The sequence below is a fragment of the Mustela putorius genome, unplaced genomic scaffold (assembly GCF_011764305.1).
Source record: "Mustela putorius furo isolate JIRA1106 unplaced genomic scaffold, ASM1176430v1.1 tig00000224_pilon_pilon_pilon, whole genome shotgun sequence".
NCBI classification, from domain to species: Eukaryota; Metazoa; Chordata; class Mammalia; order Carnivora; family Mustelidae; genus Mustela; species Mustela putorius.
This window is the reverse complement of record NW_025421321.1, coordinates 3,591,410-3,595,296: the sequence shown is the minus strand read 5'-3', so window position 1 is coordinate 3,595,296 and position 3,887 is coordinate 3,591,410. Positions and strand designations below refer to the sequence as shown.

Here is a 3,887-nt window from a genome sequence, read left to right as displayed (position 1 = left end):
CTCACTTTTTCTTGTCAGTTTTTAAACCAATGGCTTTACCAGACCCCTGTATTCTTATGGGGGACAGGGGTCATCTTATGCCACTCCCTGACCCCAGGGAAACCCCCAAGTGTCACTGTAGGATCATGTTCTGCCTTACTTGCTCTGGGTCTGGCTCTTGAATAAGCTCCCTTAAAGGTCATACTTGACATCTGACAGCTACTGTTCAGAACTGCTTTTGACCAAACCTCAGACATCCTGTTTCTTTTTCTTTTCAGTGAGCATACCCAAACCAACTCAGGCTACACCTACCGATGGCTCTGACTTAAAGGGCAACAGTAGCCAGGTTGCTGAATTCCTAGAGTGTTGCTAAGGGTCCTCTCCATAATTTTAGGTGCCTAGTAACTCCCTTATTAGAATAGACAGGTAAGGGCTACCTACAGAAATTCCCGTGTAAGTCTAAACCTCCCTACCCTAATAAATTTCAATGTGGCTAAAATCTATCTCAGGTAGTACACAGGTAATGAGTAAGAATATTGTTTATCTCCCTTACTCTCTTGCTAGCATGAGCTGGCACCCTGGGAGTAAAGAGGCCAGTTGCAATGGATTTTCACCTCCTACCTGGAGTCACTAAGCAGCCCCCACTGATGCAGACACAGGGTGCCAGTGGGACTGAGTTTACATCTTTTCTATGGAGAAAGCAGAGTAAAATTAAAACTATGTGCTTCCAGAGTTTTTGCTTATAGAATACTTAAGAACCCACCTGACTGACACATTGAGAGCAGGTTCCCCTGTCCTGGGTACAATATACTTCCAAGTCTGGGAGCAGATGCTCCCTGGTGATGATGACAGTGTAAAGGATTGCTGCTCAGAGCCTCATTCAAGGCAGGCCCTGGCCAGTGTGGGCAGGTACCCTGATTTTAATCATGAACGGCTACAGTTAAGCGATTTTTTTTTTAAGATTTTATTTATTTACTTGACAGAGAGACAGAGAGAGAGCACAAGTAGGCAAATTAGCAGGCAGAAGCAGTCTCTCCGCTGAGCAGGGATCCCAATGTAGGGCTCGATCCCAGGACTCTGGAACCATGACCTGAACTGAAGGCAGGTGCTTAACTGACGGAGCCACCCAGACACCCTAGCAGTTAAAGGATTTTTTTAAAAGATAGGTCTGTAGAGATAGGTAGGGACAGCCAGAGAGTGAAGAGGCTGTGATCCAGCTGTTTTCCCTGAACAACAAAGCTCAACACCACCCTTTGTCCAAGGCAGAAAAACTTACCTTGGATCAGTGTCCAGAATAAGAGAAAACAGTAAGGTCCCTTTACTGGTACAAGAAAATTTTATGACAACCTTCATGGCTATAGCAACTAAGAGAAAAAGGCACTGATTTTCTGTAGCAGTAGTAATAGGGCATTCCAGCTCTAATGTTCTTGCTGGCTTGTCAAAAATAAGCTTACCTCCCTGGACAGTGTTTCGGAATGCTAGAGAGACCTGACACCTCAGCTGGAGACCAAATGAGGACAAGATATGCGGGACACGACTTTAGCTTGAGGACCACATGGGGAGAAGCTCGGGCCTGATGCACCAATCACAGCCACCTATTGGGGCAGGTAACAGGGAAGAAACTCTTTAAACCAAATAAAACATGGCACCCTGTGGATACAGAAGGTGGAAGACATTGCATGATTGCCTAGCAGACCCTGTTTTTCAAAGTGTGGCCCTTGGACCAGTAGAAAACCTGGGAAACTGTCAGAGTGGAGAATGTCAGACCCCATCCCAAACCTAATAAAATACAAGGTGACCCTTATGCACATAAAAGTCTAAGCAACATCATTCTAGTCCAGTAGTTTTCGAACTGGACTGCACATTAGAATGTTCAAAAATCCTGGTCTTGAAGAGTGGAGTGAATTCTGTGCCCATGAAGGTAACACTATGTCGATGGAACCCAAGTCCTCAGATGTGATCCATCTTCTCATGCAGTATCTGAAGGAGAACAATTGACTTCAGGCATTAACTACCTTATAGGAAGAGACCACTGTGTTTCTGAATACTGTGGACAGCACTGAGAGTGGCTGGCATTAACAGTAGCCATTGGTATAGTGTTTTCAGGCTATCCAGTCTCTGAAATTGCCAGACAAAATCTTCATTGACTTCTATGAATGGGTTGTTCTGGAATGGATACAGCTGCGTGAACTGGGAGCTGCCAGGTCACTCCTGAGACAGGATCGTGTTAAAACAAACACAGCCAGAGCAGTATGCCATTTGGAGAAACTCTTGGCCAGGTCTTATTTTGATTCTCATGAGAAATATCCAGATAGAAGTAGTCAAGAGCAGCCATTGCCCGGGCCCTAGCTGGGGAAGTCAGTGTAGGGCATCCATCCCATCTCACGGCATTCCTGGGACAGGCACTGAAGGGGCAGCTACAGCAGGGACTACTTGGTCCTGGTATGAAAACAAATTTGTCCAGAGGAAAAGCAGCTGTCAAAGGTGTGGAAGAAGAAGTTTCCTACACAACTGAAAAGGCATGTGAAGTCTGGTCAGAAATCACATGTGGAGCGTGCTCAATTTTCCCCAAATGGTATTTGGTCACTGGTTCTGTTGTTGGATTCACTGAAGTCTGGAAATTTACTACTGGAAAAATCAGGAAAGATCTCAAGTAACAGACCGAGGATAACTTTATGATGAGGTGATGCTGTCCTCTGCATGTGCTTCAGCAGCGAAGCCAAAGTGCTACCAGGTGGGTCCCAAGAAGGAGAGATAACAGGAAGGAAGATTTAGCGTGAACAGTGTTTAAGGAGGTTTGTAAGGGCCCACAGATAAGGTGTCCCCTGTCTGAGCTGTTCTAAGGAGAGCTGTCAGATCCTTAGTGCTTTTTTAGATCAGATAATTAAAATTCATGGTTTAAAATTTGGGAAAACCCAAAAGGAATTTCATGACCATTCTTCCTTCATCAATGAAGCAACATTTAGACAAGATAGACATTATATTTGGGGGGCATCCACAGATAGCTCTGTGAGGATTGGGAATATGAAGAGCATAGAATGTTCAAATGTCTTTAAATCCCTGGGCAGGACTGTAAGGACAAATACCACTGTCAACAGTGTATCCTGCTTCCTAAAAATCAGAGCACTTCTTGCTGTCCAGCAGATCAAGTACAGTGGTCACCATGATCAGGTCATGATCTCGGCATCCTGGGTTTGAACCTGCCTCCAGGATCTGTGCTTTGCAGGGTGTCTGCTTGAGCTTCTCTCCTTCTGCTTCTGCCCCTCCTTTCGGGCCTTGTGTGCTTTTCCTTTCTCCAAAATAAATAAATAAATATTGAAAGAAAAAAAAAAACCTCACTAGAGAGCATGTCCTTGAATGAAAACCTATTCATGCATTGCTTTGGAGGGGGCTACATTTTCTAAGCAATTATCTGAATAAGGCACAAGAATAATTTTGGGACAATTCATGTTCAAGTAGCAGTTACCTTTTTTTTTTATTTCTTTAAGGTATTTGTTTATCTGTTTCTAAGTGGGGCAGTCACTCAATGTTTCCAGTGGACTTCTACCCAGACAGTGAAATACTGCTATTTCTAGAAAAAAAAATAAATTGTACTCCTCTGATTATTGGAAATGGTGATTAAAACATACCTCCTAGGATACCTGGGTGACTCAGTCAGTTGAGCGTCTGCCTTCAGCTCAGAGGGTCATGATCCCAGAGTCCTGGGATCAAGTCCCTGCCTCGGGCTCCTAGCTCAGCAGGGAGCCTGCTTCTCTCCCTCTGCTTCATAGTCCCTCTGCTATGTATTCTTTCTCTCTCTGGCAAATAAATAAAATTTAAAAAAATACTTCCTGCACTAAATCTTATAAGAAGGAACTATCCCACATTCAGTAGCTCTTTGCTGTTCCTTTGCTTTTAGGTGTTAATAA

At 44.1% G+C, this 3,887-nt stretch overlaps 1 pseudogene; it reads left to right on the top strand.

Moving 5' to 3' along the window:
- The first annotated feature begins 1,908 nt into the window (after positions 1–1,908).
- Positions 1,909–3,157, top strand: LOC101693800 (annotated as a pseudogene).
- Positions 3,158–3,887: the final 730 nt, after the last annotated feature.